Source organism: Scyliorhinus canicula, chromosome 18 (assembly GCF_902713615.1).
Source record: "Scyliorhinus canicula chromosome 18, sScyCan1.1, whole genome shotgun sequence".
In the NCBI taxonomy this organism is placed as follows: Eukaryota; Metazoa; Chordata; class Chondrichthyes; order Carcharhiniformes; family Scyliorhinidae; genus Scyliorhinus; species Scyliorhinus canicula.
Window position 1 is genome coordinate 98,637,873 of NC_052163.1, and position 18,620 is coordinate 98,656,492.

Consider the following 18,620-nt stretch of genomic DNA (forward strand, 5'->3'; position numbering starts at 1 on the left):
TTGAAACACTTGATCCACAAGTACTGCTTGGAATGCAAGTGATTTGTCGAACCCTGATTTGTGTGATTGACTTTATTCAGAAGTGAGATGCTCTGAAGTGATAGGTTTGCCTTGTCGTTACAATAACACCAACTTTGATCTTATATTCGGTTCCAAGCTGGACTCCCTCTAGAGGTGCATGCTTTGTTGTACTCTGCGCAGCTTCTTCTCCTCCACAAATACTTCAGTGACTGTACAACATATATTGTTGCCGATGCTGACCTGTACTGGTGCTCTTTACCTACCTGACAGGGTGAAAGCTTTGCTAGATTCTATAACATGCTTGAATTCTAGTAACAACCTCTGGCAAGAGGTCATAGAACTGCTTACACTGTATTCTGTGTATTTTGTCAGCTGCCTGTGTTAGCGCAGGAAAGGGAATGTTGTGTATTCGTCTAGAAACACACACATATAGAGGCACGTTATCATGTTTAAAATGAGCACAGTGTTGAAGTAAATATTCCGTCACTGGTGCCACCAGGTCCTCCCGGCCTGGCTCAGTGTGGCGTCAGGTAGCCTGAGCCAGTCTTCCACTGATTGATTGTTGGCCCTGCCCAGATGGAACAGAAAAGCAGGCTGATGTTGGACCAGTCAGTAATCCCGCTCTGCCTGCTGTGTCCAGCGGCGTGAGACCTTAAGCCGTAGGAGCAGAAGTAGGCCATTCGGCCCATCATGTCTGCACTGCCATTTGGGGAAATAATTTCCCGATTCACGATGATTTCCATTCGGGAAATGAAATAAATTCAGAGGTTTCCAGCTTTGAAGCTAGGCTGTTTGTTGAAATAAGTGGGTTAATGTCTCCATAAAATTGAAAGAGACGCCAGACATTATTAACCTCGGTTTTATTCAAGCTCCATGTACATAGTACAATCTGTCCGGCTTTTAGGAGTCTGCAGCAGATAAGTGATTGCAAACTGTGTGAAGATACTTGACTTTGACTAAAAACTGAACTAAAGAATTCACAGTCTCACATAAATATCAGACTCATTGCAGACTCCTTTGTATAAACAACATTGTTCAACAAGCAATAGGCTGGTGGAGGAACATGGCTGAGATTTGATTCATTAACTTGGAGTTTTGATTTGTTGAATCCTTGCGTCCAGCTGTTTAGTCCTCAGGAACATCAGAAGTTCTGTTCATGATGTTAGGGAACATACAGTATTAACGAGGCTCCTTATAACCAGGTTAAGACTCACATGTAAAATATATCTCAGGAATGGGATGAATGTTTGTCGGAGTTTTTATTTTGAGTTTGAGGGGGGGTCTCCAGTTAGTTTCTGTGGTGGAACTGATTGTGATTTTCTGACCATTTAGAGAGTTTTCCCAATTTAATTAATATCCTCGTACCTCACTTGACATCAGGAGAAACTAACTGTGCATACATCGGAATTTCAAACCAGTGGGTGATCATAGAAGCGGCCACTACAAAGCCCACATCATTTTTCTATTGCAGATGTTGAAGTTATTGAAATGCTGAAATAAAGCAATGTTTTATTAAATAGAGGCAGATCTAGCAAGGATTTGGATGAGCTGTGACCTTTTCTGCACTGCTGACTATAATTCTCCTTTCCCTTCACTGCACTGAAATAAATATTTCTCAGTGTCTCCTGCTCCACCTCATTCTTCCCCAGAGCTTCAAATTGTGGGACCCCTCACCTCTCTCAGTCGAAGCATCCTCCCAGTCTGCAGGCCTTCAAAGCTTGACACCATCCATTTACCACCTTTTTGCTTCGCCTCATCTCCTTTGGTGCCCTCCACTTCACTGAGTACCACTGTGCAGCAATATCCACAAATGAAGTTTCCGAGCAACACAATTTTACTCAATCACGTGAATGGGATCAGTGATGACAAGCGGCGGTGAACAGCCCAGTCACCAACCTCAAAGCAGGCACAGTGTTGCGGTGTTCCCTCGGAGCTGTGTGCATGTCTGGCTCTGCGTCAGGAACAAACCGGCCGTACCACAAGCAATGTTCTCTTTAAGATGTATGTTTGCATGGTCACGCATCAGTCTTAAAGGGACCACACTGTTGGCCGTTCACAGAGAAACAGAGGTTGGTGTCTGCCCCGTGTTCGGTCTCAGACCAGGTGCAGTGTACATCCTCAGAAACCCGATAACACCCAGGAATCAGTCTTAAACCACGGTATTTTTTGAGATTTATTTGGACAGTACAGGTTGATGATGACCATTGCAAATTGCAAGATGCTGTTGTGATTAAAAGCACCAGATAATTATGTATCACGACGTTAGATTACCAATTTATGGCAGTGACTCTGTTGATGTACAGTAAGAGGATTCAGTACATTAGGAGCGCCATCAGGTTGTTAATTACACCACACAGGCAGCCCGGAGATGAAAAAAATATTTTTTGTGAGCACATTTTTGGAGGCATTCACCTGGAAACCAATGTGAAAGGATTTTGGAGCATGGCTGGGGTTTGAGTGGGTATGTGTATAAAGACTTGACGTGTTCATGAACAATAAACTCATATTCCACACAGTCAGCTCTGTGAAATCTGAGCGGGGAAGCTATTGCATGGTGTCTACTGATTAAAGGGCCGGCCTTTTGTGTGGTGCTGCTCTCACTGTGAAGTTACGTGCTGTACAGAAACGTTACCAGTTAGAAGTTTGCGATATTTAGTACTGGGTGATTTTGTGATAATTATGTTTCCTTTGTGGTCAACAGTCCACTGGAGCATACACTGGATGTGAGTGCTGTATGAATTAGGTGTTTTTAAAATCTTCTTTATGTATGTGTGTGCAGGAGAAATGGTTGATGTGTTGTATTTCTTAACTAGCCCTTAAATAAAGTTGTATACATTTAAAAATAAATGTCTCCTGATCTATTTGAGTGTAGTTGTTTCTGTGTAGTTCAATAATTAAACAAATTAAAAATTATTTTAATTCATTTTACCTCAGTTTGTGAATGAGTTAAACTCTGAATGCAGTCATAGCTATCATAGCATTTACTGTGCAGAAGGAGGCCATTCGGCCCATCGAGTCTGCACCGGCTCTTGGAAAGAGCACCCTACCCAAGGTCAACACCTCCACCTTATCCCCATAACCCAGTAACCCCACCCAACACTAAGAGCAATTTTGGACAAGACAATTTTGTGCAGACTCCACACAGACAGTGACCCAAGCCAGAATCGAACCTGGGACCCTGGAGCTGTGAAGCAACTGTGCTATCCACAAGGCTACCGTGCTGCCCTAAGTCACACATGGCCCAGTTACAGAAGAGTTGTTTATTCGAACCTAAGACCACTGAAGAATTATATGTTGTTGTTTCTCTTCTCGCACCTGCGAGTGCAAAAGGTAAATTGTCATCGGTTCCCATAGCGAGGTTTTTCCTATATTACGGGCCAGGGTTTAGAGAACCCTAAAGTGTATCATGGAGTTCACCTGACCCACAACTTTGAATAGATTTTGGTTATGGGGAGCACAAGGGCCCACTCTACAGGTGTGATGCAACAGAGAACTAAAGTACTTTTAAAACAAAACATTGTTTATTATATGAATCCAGTTAACATTTTATAAACACACAGTAAACATCTCAGCAACTATCAACTCAAATACTCCCCCCAAAGAATACAGTACTCTATAAGTAACCCTTAATCTTTCCTAGCAACATCCATAAGGCAATTACCCTCTTTAACAAAGATAGCAGGTTTAAATTCTCTACTGAGAGCAGTTATCACTTTTAAATTAGCAAGCGATCTGAAGACATTCTTTTCATGCAGAGAGAGATCAAAATTACACCTTGTTTGGCTGGATGCAGCTCCAACTCTGAAAACAAAACCAAACACACACTGTAGCTGCCAGCTCAAAGACAAAAATGAAAGACAGACAGCCCAGCTCCACCCACACACTGACATCACTGTAGCTATTTGATCAACAGCCATTTCTTAAAGGTACTGGACACCTGGAACAAGTTGCTAGCTTGAGGGCACCACTCTGCATCAAACATTTTGAAAAAAAATTAACCCAATTCATTTTTTCCAATTAAGGGGCAATTTAGCGTGGCCAATCCACCTAGCCTGCAAACCTTTTGGGTTGTGGGGGTAAAACCCACGCGAACACGGGGAGAATGTGCAAACTCCACACAGACAGTGACCCAGAGCCGGGATCGAACCTAGGACCTCGGCGCCGTGAGGCTGCAGGGCTAACCCACTGCGCCACCTTGCTGCCCTACTCTGTATCAAACATGGCTAATCAGGGGTCACACCCCCCTCCCCCCCTTACCACCAGCCATTGGCAGCTTAGAAGGATTTTGCAGATTGATACTCAACCTGTTTGACCGCGTTATGAACGCACGTTCCTCGGCCATCGAGTCCTGGGGTGGGACTTGAACCTGCAACTTCCGGCTCGGAGTAGGAATGCTACCCACTGTGCCACAAGACCACTGAAGCATTCTATGGGTGCTATTAATGCTAGCGTGACATGGGGAATGCTGCCATAATAATGCAGTGATGTTGGGGCAATGCTGCCATAATTCTGGGGTAACATAGACAATACATTGACACTGCAGTGGAAATACTGGAGGAGAATATGGTAATTCTGGGGCAACACGGTACTGAGTTACATCAGGAACTACTGACAGTGGGGTGATGTCAAGCCAATTAGCGGAAAATGTGAAAATGACCAGATAATCTGGATGTGTGAGCTAAATTCATGTTGGACAATGAATTTCAGTCGGTTCACATTTAAACATTTAACTAAATTACTTTCCTCGTTTACTTCAGGAAGCATGTTAAGCTGAAAGACAGAAAGTCCAACAGACGCACAGGCAAAGACTGAGAAAAACAGGTCTTGATATCACCTTCAAAGTTGCTTCCCTTCCTCAAGTTCTGACGACCCCCATTGCTCTCCATTCGGGTGACCCACACTCGGGGGCCCCTCACTGGCGTTTCCATCTCCTGTGGTCCCCAGACGCAAGTACTTATGCCAATGGTATCATAGCCATCCACACACCCCCCCCCCCCCCCCCCCCCCAACCCCCACCCCCAAATCACAAGCTGGAACCTTACTTTGGTCTAAACATTGTGAATTATTTCCCAAATCTGCAATAAGAACACCACCAGTAACTTTTGCATGTGTAGAGTTCCTTTAACCTAGTTATACAGTTGGAGGCACTGGGGTAAAGTGGTGTCAGTTGACAATGTTAACTGACACTCTCATCTCTCAGTCAGAGGGTTGTGAGTTCAAGTCCCACCGGAGAGTCTTAAGGCTGAAATTTATGCTAATGCTACAGACAGAGTGCTGCACAGCCAAAGCTGTCACCTTCCAGATGAAATGTTAAGCTAAGTCTCCCCTTTTTGGTGAATGTTGAAGATTCAATGACCATCATTTTGAGTCAGGCCCCGTCAAGAGCATCAAGTGCAGGTCCTGACTCAGCACAATGGCGGGGGCAACAGCCTGACCGCTTTTGCCCAACTGGCTAATTAGTGAGCAGGGGAGATGCTTGCCATTCGATCAGGAGCGGTGGGTGGGTTCCCAAAGCTGGACGGCCAAAAGGAGGCCTCCAGCATGGAAAGGGCTGCAGCCTGGCCATTGCAGGTTAGCGAGAGAGAGGATGCCAGTGTCCTCTCAGCACTTGTAAAACTTTTGAAAAGGAAAATGGCCAGAGTGCTGGGCCAGCATTGTGGGGCTGGATGAGGTGGGGGGGGGGGGGGGGGGGGGGGGTGGACCCCTTTGGACGGTCGCCTGTTGCCAAGTAGGTGCAAGGTCTGCCTCAAAGTAACCATGGAGAGTTACCGGCCTGCTGCTGGGAGGTTGCCTCCGGCGGTTGTCACGCTCCTCACACTATGGGAGGCCTACAGGATTGATTGACTCTGTAATGATCTTAACAAGCCACCTCCTGCTTGTGCAGGTGGAGTGGTGGTGGGGGGGGGGGGGGGGGGGGGGGGGGGGGTGAATTGTTCCACTTCTCCTCCAGGAAAATGGCTCAGGTAGGAGGGCATGGTGTTGGCCAATTGGCATGCATCAACCTGCCTCTGCCCCCACCCCAATATAGGGTGAAATATCCTAAAAATCTAGATTGATGGCACAGTGCAATGAAGAGGGAGTGCTGCACTGTTGGAGATGCTTTCTGTCAGATAGATGTTAAACTAAACCCTGCTCTGCCCTCTTGGGTGTGGCAAAGTTTGACAGGCATAACAAAAGATGGACCTGAGATGTAGGTTTTAAGCAACACCATCATGGAAGCCAGAGGAGGAAGGAGGCAGAGAGGTTTAATGGGGGAATTTCAGAGATTACTGCTGGCAATCACGGAGTAAATCAAATTGCCCCCATTAAATGTACAGTGCAGCCAGCCTATAGAGTCACCCGTCACCCTGCACCGTATAGCCACAGCCAAACCACCTTGCATTAGTACTTCAAAACCTCAGAGCCTAGCCCCCCACCCTACCCCAATATATCACATAGCTGTTCCAACCGGGCACATCTTTCATTGGCTGGCTTTCGAAAAAGATCTAAAAAGCAACCATCTCGGTACAGCAGCATATACAATGAAAGGCATTCATTTACGGTTCACTGAGTCACAGAATTTGTTCCTTAAATTCTACGTAAAAGTTACCTAATGAAATGAGAATTGGTAACTTCCAGTCACTGTAGATCAGTGGACTTGATAACACACTACACGATGTCTTGTGAAAAAAATGCAGATCTCAGAAGCATTGCAGATCTGCTAAAAATATTTACAATAATAAAAACACTTTAGACAATTCCAGTTGATGGTCACTAGATGGCAGAAGAAACCAACTTATTGTGTAATTGGACAATTGCAAGAGGTTAGATGGGTGGAGTGGAGATGACAATAGGGGTGATATTTATGGGAGGTGTGGAAGGGGCCTTAATGGGTTGGGTAGTATGGAATTGGCTGTGAGTGGTGTGGGGCTGACAGGTTCAGTCACCTTCCCTCAGTGTAAGATCTCCATTCCATTTTGGTTCCAAACTTATTGCAATTTGGTTTTGTGGTGTGCGCCATCGCCCTCGAGAACCGCAGCCTCAATTTAGCAATTCCTCTGGGGTTGCTGGTAGCGTGAGGCAGTCAGGGACCTGGGGGCTACCCATCAACCGGATGAAAATGAGGTGCCCGTCCATGGACTTCACAAACCTCAGCAGGGTCAGTGATGGAGGTCACCAGCAGGCACGACCCTGACAATTCTGATGTTGAGGGTGGCCTGTCTCGTACAGCTTTGAGGTCATTGTTGTCTGTCTCTATCGTTCCATCTCTTCTCACTTTTTCAAACACAGGACGCAGTGAGAAGACAAGAGGCAAATGGTCACTTTAAGGCCGCAGAGGAGGGATGACTAAATTTTGTTATATAAACAGTTAAACTCTCGCAGGGTAGGAATTTAAAATTGAACAACCCACTGATAGCAACAGACTTTGCTGAGTGACTCTCTGCTGAAGGAAGGGGACAGTGTCCCAAGCAAAGGGGCCGGACTCAACCTCCTTATCCTATAAGACTGGGCCATGCAGGAATTGAGTTGTGCAAACCAACCAAACAACCAACCAACCAACCAGAGTGTGAGATGGGATCTTTCTGCTCACTTTGGTGCTGATTGCATCCATCGGGTGTTTACAAAACAAAGAGATTGTGGTTGGTTTATTGGAAACACCAATCATATTGAAGCCCACGGGCTTGCTAGCGCAATTGACATACCAATAACAATAATCTTTATTAATGTCACAAGTAGGCTTACATTAACACAGTAATGAAGTTACTGTGAAAATACCCTAGTCGCCACATTCTGGCATCTGTTTGGGTACACGGAGGGAGAATTCAGAATGTCCAATTCACCTAAAAAGCACATCTTTTGAGACTTGTAGGAGGAAACCAGAGCACCCGGAGGAAACCCACGCAAAACGTGCAGACTCCGCAAAGATAGTGACTCGAGCCGGGAATCGAACCTGGGACCCTGGTGTGTGAAGCAACAGTGCTAACCATTGTGCTACCGTGGTGCCCTTATTAGTTGTGGTCAATTAGTTGAGGTGAATGTATAAAAAAAGTCAGGAGTACAAAATCTAGGCTGGGCACAATTTTGGGGGTGGTGTACCTTTAGGTGAGACATCACCTCATTTCTGGCTAGGCCTGGGAAGAGAAGGGAGAAAACAAATAGATCACAAGTTTATATGTTAGCACTTTGAACAGGCAGGTTAATTGCATGGTCCCTGTGCCTGAATTCTCAGGCCATCATTTCTTTTAGCTCCTCTGTCTTCTTACCTGAAGAGCAGTCAGCAGTTTGTTTTTCCAGCTATCTATAAAAGTTGTTAGATTTATTCCTGCAGTGCTTCCCCGATGATCTCATCCAATCTTTGATCCAACACCATGTTCCCTGTTGTCTAAGTGCTTTTTATTGTGTCTGAACTGGATGTGCTGCCGCAATAAAGTCGGGCAAAGCCAAATGAAAGCGATTCAAACTAATTGAAGGATAAGGAGACCAAGAGAGGTTGGAGGAGGGGAGAGGAATGAAGAAGAAAAAAAGAGCAGGCAGAAAGAGGTGTGATACTGAGCCAGAAAGAGCAGCAAGATCCCAACTTCCAGCCTTAGCCTTAGTGCAGTCAACTGTTCTCCACAATTTGGCTCCTTTAATTTGCCTCAGTGCCATTGGGGAGCAGGAAATAAAATAGGATGCCGATTCTTGGTCTCTATCCAGTCATTTCTTGCGGAAAGTGTCCAGGCATTGAGTGAGGAGAAGTTAATGCTCGGTTTTGAGTGTCACTTCCCCGCACACATCGCAATAACCTGTTTGGCTCCACTCACCTGTAAAAAATGGGATCTTGGAGTGAGGTACCAGACGACAGATCATGGCTAGTGGAAGCCTACACCTTCAGAGGAGAAAATGGATGATGGGGAAGAGGAAAGCAGCAATATACCGATCTAAATAATGCACCATTTACTTCAGTTTATTTTAGTTTGGGGTTTCTGTTGGGTTTTTTTCCCCCCAAAACTTATTTTGGTTTTTAACAAAAATGTTTTAATTTTTTTCCCCATGGAACCGGGGGTCTTCACCTTGCTCGGTTATAGCACTGCAAGTAACTCTACCAAAAATGGACTCCCTCAAAATCCAGTCAAGCTGGAAATCTGTTGCTTGCAATTTATGAAGGGCCCTTTGAATTATGTGAGGCTGTGAGACAGGAGGAGGCAGCGAGAGAAAACCATTAACCAATTAGCCTAACATCCCAAAGGAAATGTCACAACAGACTGTGTGCAGAATACAATGGGACTAATGAGCTGAATGAGTGAATGCAGGAAAGGTACAGAAATGTATTACACAAATGCCTTGTTGTCTTTAGTTAATTTGTCTCCAGTTCAGTATTGTCTCACAAATCTTGCCTTGTCAACGGCAGCACTATCATGGAGGCAAGGCCCACTCACTCCCAGCACTTCAGCAGGAAATCTAGACTGAGCACTTCAGTGCCGTACTGAGGGAGTGTCACGATTTTGAGGGTGAAACATTGAAGGAGTGGCACAAAAGGGTCACCTCGTGTTTCTCCAGGAGAAAGAGAAGGATGCACAAGTGGGCCGCTAGTTTATTTGTCACCACAGTCGGAGCATTGGTATCGCCCCAAGAGTGATTTGGGGCGCTGCTGAAAGTGGAGTTACTCAGTACGGCCTTACTGAGCAAGACATACAAAGTTAAACAATGATAGTTCACTTTATGATGAAGTTCTATGTGCAACAAGGCTCATTCTGTATAATTCCACCAGCTACTTAACCCAATCCCATTAATCAGAGACTGGGTTACATGCATGTAACAAGCTGTTCCCCCACCCCAGCCCTGACACTAAAGATGGTTTGGGTAGAAATTGATAAGGTGACTGCTTTTCCCCCTGAAATTAGTCCTTTTGTGCGAGTTTTAATTTGATCCAAGCCTCTCACATTGTTTGTACAGTCTACATGGCATATCTCTGAGAGATGTTTTTGTCGCTTCTTACTAATTAGCACAAAGCAGCCATTATTATTGGTGTGTCACTGCAGGTAATTAGATGTGCTGACATGGCCAGCTGCTTTGGTCTGAATTTATTTTTAAAGGGATAACACAGAATTACAGGAATATTATAATAAGGACTGTCATAATCCCTGTGACATTCAACATCTGCAGGTCTTTCCCTCAGTCACCAACACAAGAGTCTGAAGCAAAGCTCATGTCAGAAATCTTCACATGGTGGCGCAGTGGTGAGCACTGCTGCCTCAAGGCGCTGAGGACCGGGGTTCGATACCCACCCCGGGTCACTCTTCGTGTGGAATTTGTACATTCTCCACCTGTCTGCGTAGGCCTCACTCCCACAACCCAGAAAGATGTGTAGGGTAGGTGAATTGGCCACGCTAAATTGCCCCTTTAGGGGACGGGAGTGGGGAATGAGGCTGGTTCTGGCAGATGGTGAACGGTTAGAGCTCACTAACTGGGTGAGCTGTCATACGGCGGGGTCACACGTCTGGCCCCGTGCCGGCTACTTCTCACTTAGGGTGACACCATATGGAACGTTCATGTGTCGTGGCCACCCTCTAGCCCCGCCCCGACCCTCCAGCCCCGCCCCCACCCTCCAGCCCCGCCACCACCCTCCAGCCCTGCCCCCACCCTGCAGCCCCGCCCCCACCCTCCAGCCCTGCCCCCACCCTGCAGCCCCGCCCCCACCCTCCAGCCCCGCCCCACCCTCCAGCCCTGCCCCACCCTGAAGCCCCGCCCCCACCCTCCAGCCCCGCCCCAGCCTCCAGCCGCACCCCACCCTCCAGTACCCCGCCCCACCCTCCAGTCCCGCTCCAACCCTCCAGCCACGCCCCCACCCTTCAGCAACCGCCCCACTCTCCAGCCCCGCCCCCAACCTCCAGCCCCTGCCCCACCCTCCAGCCCCGCCCCACCCTCCAGCCCCGCCCCCACCCTCCAGGCCCCTGCCCCACCTTCCAGCCCTGCCCCCACCCTCCAGCCCCCTCCCCACCTTCCAGCCCCCCGCCCCGCCCTCCAGCCCCGTCCCACCCTCCAGCCCCCGTCCCACCCACCAGCCCCCGCCCCCACCCTCCAGCCCCGCCCCCCACCCTCCAGCCCCCCCCCCACCCTCCAATCCCGGCCCACCCTCCAGCCCCCGCCCCACACTCCAGCCCCGCCCCACCCTCCAGCCCCCGCTCCACCTTCCAGCCACCCGCCCCCCCCTCCAGCCCCCGCCCCCCCCTCCAGCCCCGCCCCACCCTCCAGTCCCACTCCCACCCTCCAGCCCCGCCCCCACCCTCCAGCCCTGCCCATCAACCTCCAGCCCCACCCCAACCTCCAGCCCCCGCTGCACCCTCCAGCCCCGCCCCCACGCTCCTGCCCCACCCCCACCCTCCAGTCCCACCCCACCCTTCAGCCCTGCCCCCACCCTCAGCCCCGCCCCCACCCTCCAGTCCCCGCCCCCATGCTCCAGCCCCGCCCACCCTCCAGCCCTGCCCCACCCTCCAGCCCCGCCCCCACCCTCCAGCACCAACCTCCAGCCCTGCCCCCACACTCCAGACACGCCCCCACCCTCCAGTCCCACCCCACCCTCCAGCCCCGCCCCCACCCTCCAGCCCCGCCCTCACCCTCCAGCCCCGCCCCCACCCTCCAGCCCTGTCCCCACCCTCCAGCCCGCCCCCATCCTCCAGCCCCACCCCCTCCCTCCAGCCCCGCCCCACCCTCCAGCCCCACCCCACCCTCCAGCCCCACCCCACCCTCCAGCCCCGCCCCCACCCTCCAGCACTGCCCCCACGCTCCAGCCCCGCCCCCACCTTCCAGCCCCGCCCCCACCCTCCTGCCCCAGCCCCACCCTCCAGCCCCTGCCCCACCCTCCAGCCCCACCCCCACCCTCCAGTCCCGCCCTACCCTCCAGCCCCCGCCCCCCCCCTCCAGCCCTGCCCCACCCTCCAGCCCCACCCCCCCCCTCCCGCCCTGCTCCACCTTCCAGCCCCGCCCCACCCTCCAGTCCCCACCCCACCCTCCAGCCCTGCCCCCACCCTCCAGCCCCGCCCCCACCCTCCAGGCCCACCCCACCCTCCAGCGCTGCCCCACCTTCCAGCTCCACCCCCCCCCTCCAGCCCCGCCCCCACCCTCCAGTCCCGCCCCACACTCCAGCCCCGCCCCACCCTCCAGCCCCCGCTCCACCTTCCAGCCACCGCCCCACCCTCCAGCCCCCGCCCCACCCTCCAGCCCCGCCCCACCCTCCAGTCCCCACTCCCACCCTCCAGCCCCGCCCCCACCCTCCAGCCCTGCCCATCAACCTCCAGCCCCACCCCAACCTCCAGCCCCCGCTGCAACCATCCAGCCCCGCCCCACGCTCCTGCCCCACCCCCACCCTCCAGTCCCACCCCACCCTTCAGCCCTGCCCCCACCCTCAGCCCCGCCCCCACCCTCCAGTCCCGCCCCCATGCTCCAGCCCTGCCCACCCTCCAGCCCTGCCCCACCCTCCAGCCCTGCCCCCACCCTCCAGCACCAACCTCCAGCCCTGCCCCCACACTCCAGACACGCCCCCACCCTCCAGTCCCACCCCACCCTCCAGCCCCGCCCCCACCCTCCAGCCCCGCCCTCCCCCTCCAGCCCCGCCCCCACCCTCCAGCCCTGTCCCCACCCTCCAGCCCCGCCCCCATCCTCCAGCCCCACCCCCTCCCTCCAGCCCCGCCCCCACCCTCCAGCCCCACCCCCCCCTCCAGCCCCACCCCACCCTCCAGCCCCGCCCCCACCCTCCAGCACTGCCCCCACGCTCCAGCCCCGCCCCCACCTTCCAGCCCCGCCCCCACCCTCCTGCCCCAGCCCCACCCTCCAGCCCCTGCCCCACCCTCCAGCCCCACCCCCACCCTCCAGTCCCGCCCTACCCTCCAGCCCCCGCCCCCACCCTCCAGCCCTGCCCCACCCTCCAGCCCCACCCCCACCCTCCAGCCCTGCTCCACCTTCCAGTCCCGCCCCACCCTCCAGTCCCACCCCACCCTCCAGCCCTGCCCCACCCTCCAGCCCCGCCCCCACCCTCCAGGCCCACCCCACCCTCCAGCGCTGCCCCACCTTCCAGCTCCACCCCCACCCTCCAGCCCCGCCCCCACCCTCCATCCCGCCCCACACTCCAGCGCCCCGCCCCACCCTCCAGCCCCCGCCCCACCCCCCAGCTCTGCCCCACCCTCCAGGCCCCGCCCCACCCTCCAGCCCCGCCCCCCACCCTCCAGCCCTGCCCCACCCTCCAGCCCTGCTCCACCTTCCAGCCCCGCCCCCACCCTCCAGCCCCACCCCCACCCTCCAGCCCCGGCCCCACCCTCCAGTCCTGCCCCACCTTCCAGTCCCGCCCCACCCTCCAGTCCCGCCCCACCCTCCAGTCCCGCCCCCACCCTCCAGCCCCCGCCCCACCCTCCAGCCCCCGCCCCACCCTCCAGCCCCCGCCCCACCCTCCAGCCCCGCCCCCACCCTCCAGCCCCTGCTACACCCTCCAGCCCGGACCCACCCTCCAGCCCCGTCCCCACCCTCAGCCCCGCCCCCACCCTCCAGCCCTGCCCCACATTCCAGCTCCCGCCCCGCCCTCCAGCCCCGCCCCACCCTCCAGCCCCCGTCCCACCCTCCAGCCCTGCCCCCACCCTCAGCCCCGCCCCCACCCTCCAGCCCTGCCCCCACCCTGCAGCCCGCCCCCACCCTCCAGCCCCGCCCCACCCTCCAGCCCTGCCCCCACCCTGAAGCCCCGCCCCCACCCTCCAGCCCCGCCCCAGCCTCCAGCCGCACCCCACCCTCCAGTACCCGCCCCACCCTCCAGTCCCGCTCCAACCCTCCAGCCACGCCCCCACCCTTCAGCACCGCCCCACTCTCCAGCCCCGCCCCCAACCTCCAGCCCCTGCCCCACCCTCCAGCCCCGCCCCACCCTCCAGCCCCGCCCCCACCCTCCAGCCCCTGCCCCACCTTCCAGCCCTGCCCCCACCCTCCAGCCCCCTCCCCCCCCTCCAGCCCCCGCCCCGCCCTCCAGCCCCGTCCCCCCCTCCAGCCCCCGTCCCACCCACCAGCCCCCGCCCCCACCCTCCAGCCCCGCCCCCACCCTCCAGCCCCCACCCCACCCTCCAATCCCGGCCCACCCTCCAGCCCCCGCCCCACACTCCAGCCCCGCCCCCACCCTCCAGCCCCCGCTCCACCTTCCAGCCACCGCCCCACCCTCCAGCCCCCGCCCCACCCTCCAGCCCCGCCCCCCCCTCCAGTCCCACTCCCACCCTCCAGCCCCGCCCCCACCCTCCAGCCCTGCCCATCAACCTCCAGCCCCACCCCAACCTCCAGCCCCCCGCTGCACCCTCCAGCCCCGCCCCCACGCTCCTGCCCCACCCCCACACTCCAGTCCCACCCCACCCTTCAGCCCTGCCCCCACCCTCAGCCCGCCCCCACCCTCCAGTCCCGCCCCCATGCTCCAGCCCTGCCCACCCTCCAGCCTGCCCCACCCTCCAGCCCTGCCCCCCACCCTCCAGCGCCAACCTCCAGCCCTGCCCCCACACTCCAGACACGCCCCACCCTCCAGTCCCACCCCACCCTCCAGCCCCGCCCCCACCCCCCAGCCCCGCCCCCACCCTCCAGCCCCGCCCCCACCCTCCAGCCCTGTCCCCACCCTCCAGCCCCGCCCCCATCCTCCAGCCCCACCCCCTCCCTCCAGCCCCGCCCCCACCCTCCAGCCCCACCCCACCCTCCAGCCCCACCCCACCCTCCAGCCCCGCCCCCACCCTCCAGCACTGCCCCCACGCTCCAGCCCCGCCCCCACCTTCCAGCCCCGCCCCCACCCTCCTGCCCCAGCCCCACCCTCCAGCCCCTGCCCCACCCTCCAGCCCCACCCCCACCCTCCAGTCCCGCCCCACCCTCCAGCCCCGCCCCCACCCTCCAGCCCCGCCCCACCCTCCAGCCCCACCCCCACCCTCCAGCCCTGCTCCACCTTCCAGTCCCGCCCCACCCTCCAGTCCCACCCCACCCTCCAGCCCTGCCCCCACCCTCCAGCCCCGCCCCCACCCTCCAGGCCCACCCCCACCCTCCAGCGCTGCCCCACCTTCCAGCCCCACCCCCACCCTCCAGCCCCGCCCCCACCCTCCAGTCCCGCCCCACACTCCAGCCCCGCCCCACCCCCCAGCTCTGCCCCACCCTCCAGGCCCCGCCCCACCCTCCAGCCCTGCCCCCACCCTCCAGCCCTGCCCCACCCTCCAGCCCTGCTCCACCTTCCAGCCCCGCCCCCACCCTCCAGCCCCCGCCCCCACCCTCCAGCCCCGGCCCCACCCTCCAGTCCTGCCCCACCTTCCAGTCCCGCCCCACCCTCCAGTCCCGCCCCACCCTCCAGTCCCGCCCCCACCCTACAGCCCCCGCCCCACCCTCCAGCCCCTGCCCCACCCTCCAGCCCCCGCCCCACTCTCCAGCCCCGCCCCCACCCTCCAGCCCCTGCTACACCCTCCAGCCCGGACCCACCCTCCAGCCCCGTCCCCACCCTCAAGCCCCGCCCCCACCCTCCAGCCCTGCCCCACATTCCAGCTCCCGCCCCGCCCTCCAGCCCCGCCCCACCCTCCAGCCCCCGTCCCACCCTCCAGCCCTTGCCCCCACCCGCCAGCCCCGCCCCCACCCTCCAGCCCCCGCCCCACCCTCCAGCCCCGCCCCCACCCTCCAGACCCCGCTCCACCTTCCAGCCCCTGCCCACCCTCCAGCCCCCGCCCCACCCTCCAGCCCCGCCCCACCCTCCAGTCCCGCTCCCACCCTCCAGCCCCGCCCCCACCCTCCAGCCCTGCCCATCAACCTCCAGCCCCGCCCCAACCTCCAGCCCACGCCGCACCTCCAGCCCGCCCCCACGCTCCTGCCCCACCCCCACCCTCCAGTCCCACCCCACCCTTCAGCTCTGCCCCCACCCTTAGCCCCGCGCCACCCTCCAGTCCCGCCCCCATCCTCCAGCCCTGCCCCACCCTCCAGCCCTGCCCCACCCTCCAGCCCCGCCCCAACCTCCAGCCCCGCCCCACACTCCAGCCCCGCCCCCACCCTCCAGCCCCGCCTCCACCCTCCAGCCCTGCCCCCACCCTCCAGCCCCACCCTCCAGCCCTGCCCCCACACTACAGACCCGCCCCCACCCTCCAGTCCCACCCCAGCCTCCAGCCCCCCCACCCTCCAGCCCCGCCCCCACCCTCCAGCCCCGCCACCCTCCAGCCCCGCCCCCACCCTCCAGCCCCACCCTCACCCTCCAGCCCCACCCCACCCTCCAGCCCCACCCCACCCTCCAGCCCCGCCCCCACCCTCCAGTCCCACCCCACCCTCCAGCCCTTCCCCAAACCTCCAGCCCCCACCCCACCATCCTGTCCCACCCCCACCCTCCAGACCCACCCCACCCTCCAGCCCCACCCCACCCTCCAACCCCGCCCCCACCCTGCAGCCCCACCCCCCACCCTCCACCCGCCCCCCTCCCCGCAGCCCCGCCCCCACCCTCCAGCCCCGCCCCCACCCTCCAGCCCCGCCCTCCAGCCCCTGCCCCACCCTCCAGTCCCGCTCCACCCTCCAGCCCCCAACCACACCCTCCAGCCCCCGCCCACACCCTCCAGCCCCCGCCCCCACCCTCCAGCCCTGCCCCACCCTCCAGCCCCACCCCCACCCTCCAGCCCTGCTCCACCTTCCAGTCCCGCCCCACCCCCCAGTCCCGCCGCCACCCTCCAGCCCTGCCCCCACTCTCCAGCCCCGCCCCCACCCTCCAGTCCCACTCCCACCCTCCAGTCCCACTCCCACCCTCCAGCGTTGCCCCACTTTCCAACTCCGCCCCCACCCTCCAGCCCCGCCCCACCCTCCAGTCCCGACCCACCCTCCAGACCTGCCCCACCCTCCAGCTCCACCCCACCCTCCAGCCCGCCCCACCCTCCAGCCCCGCCCCACCCTCCAGCCCTGCCCCCACCCTCCAGCCCTGCCCCACCCTCCAGCCCTGCCCCCACCCTCCAGTCCTGCCCCCACCCTCCAGCCCTGCCCCCACCCTCCAGCCCTTCCCCCACCCTCCAGCCCCGCCCCCACCCTCCAGCCCCGCCCCCACCCTCCAGCCCTGCCCCCACCCTCCAGTCCTGCCCCACCCTCCAGTACTGCCCCACCCTCCAGTCCCGCCCCACCCTCCAGTCCCTCCCCCCTCTCCAGCCCCGCCCCATCCTCCAGCCCCACCCCACCTTCCAGTCCTGCCCCACCCTCTAGTCCCACCCCACCCTCCAGCCCCGCCCCCACCCTCCAGTCCCACCCCCACCCTCCAGCGCTGCCCCACCTTCCAGCCCCGCCCCCACCCTCCAGCCCCGCCCCCACCCTCCAGCCCTGCCCAACCCTCCAGCCCCAGCCCCACTGCTCCCCCAACCCCACCTTCACCCGGCACATCCTCTACACCCAGGCCCAGCCCATCTATAATAGAATTAACAGTGCAGAAGGAGGCCAGGAGGCCCATCAAGTCTGCACCAGCCATTGGAAAGAGCACCCCACCTAAGCCCACAGCTCCACCCTATCCCCGTAACCCCACCTAACCTTTTTGGACACTAAGGGTAATTGACCATCGCCAATCCACCTAACCTGCAGATTTTTAGACTATGGGAGGAAACCGGAGCATGCGGAGGAAACCCACGCAGACATGGGGAGAACGTGCAGACTCGGCACAGACAGTGATCCAAGCCGGGAATCGAACCTGAGACCCTGGAGCTGTGAAGTAACATTGTGAACCACTGTGCTACTGTGCCACCCTATGAGAGATTAGAGGCAGGTCGGGCTATTGGCCCAACCCCTATATGTGACACCCGTGCCAACTCAAGTATTATCTAACTTTCTTATTTCATATGGTCTACCACTCCTTCTAGGTGTAACTACAGACAGCACATCGGAAGTCGAGGCGGCCTGCTGCATATGATGCCTCTGACCTGTGATGCTCTTGGTGGCCGTCCTCTAGAGAGCCTGGACCTGGGTGGGCCTGGTGCCCATGAGATGTGTCATGTCAGGTGGGGGGGTGGTGATTCAGAAGGGCTCTGGAGGAGAGGGCAATGCAGCTGGTGGGTGAGGCCGATGAAAGGGTAATGGCTGACACGGAGGTCGGCATGCGGCAAACAAGTGAGAGCCCAATGATGTCCCTATACAACGTGAGTCACCCCTCTCCCATAGACCAATCCTTCCCAAGATCTCACCATGTTATAGTGATATGCATAAGCAATTGTGCATGTAAATTTGTTTGACCTCTGGCCACTAGGTGGCAGGCAAGTTATACCATGTGACACTGAAACTTAGGGGGCGACTGTAGAAGAAGTCGTTGTGTTTGTGATTGTTTAGTATTAGTTTCCAACCCACAGTTTCTTATACAATAATAGATTGGACTAGTCTAGAACTAGATGTTCTTTGGTGCGCTGACTCAATTATTGTCCGTGCACTGCAACATAATGGCGTACCACAAGGATCTGTTCTGGGGCCGTTGCTGTTTGTCATTTTTATAAATGACCTAGAGGAGGGCGCAGAAGGATGGGTGAGTAAATTTGCAGACGACACTAAAGTCGGTGGAGTTGTAGACAGTGCGGAAGGATGTTGCAGGTTACAGAGGGACATAGATAAGCTGCAGAGCTGGGCTGAGAGGTGGCAAATGGAGTTTAATGTGGAGA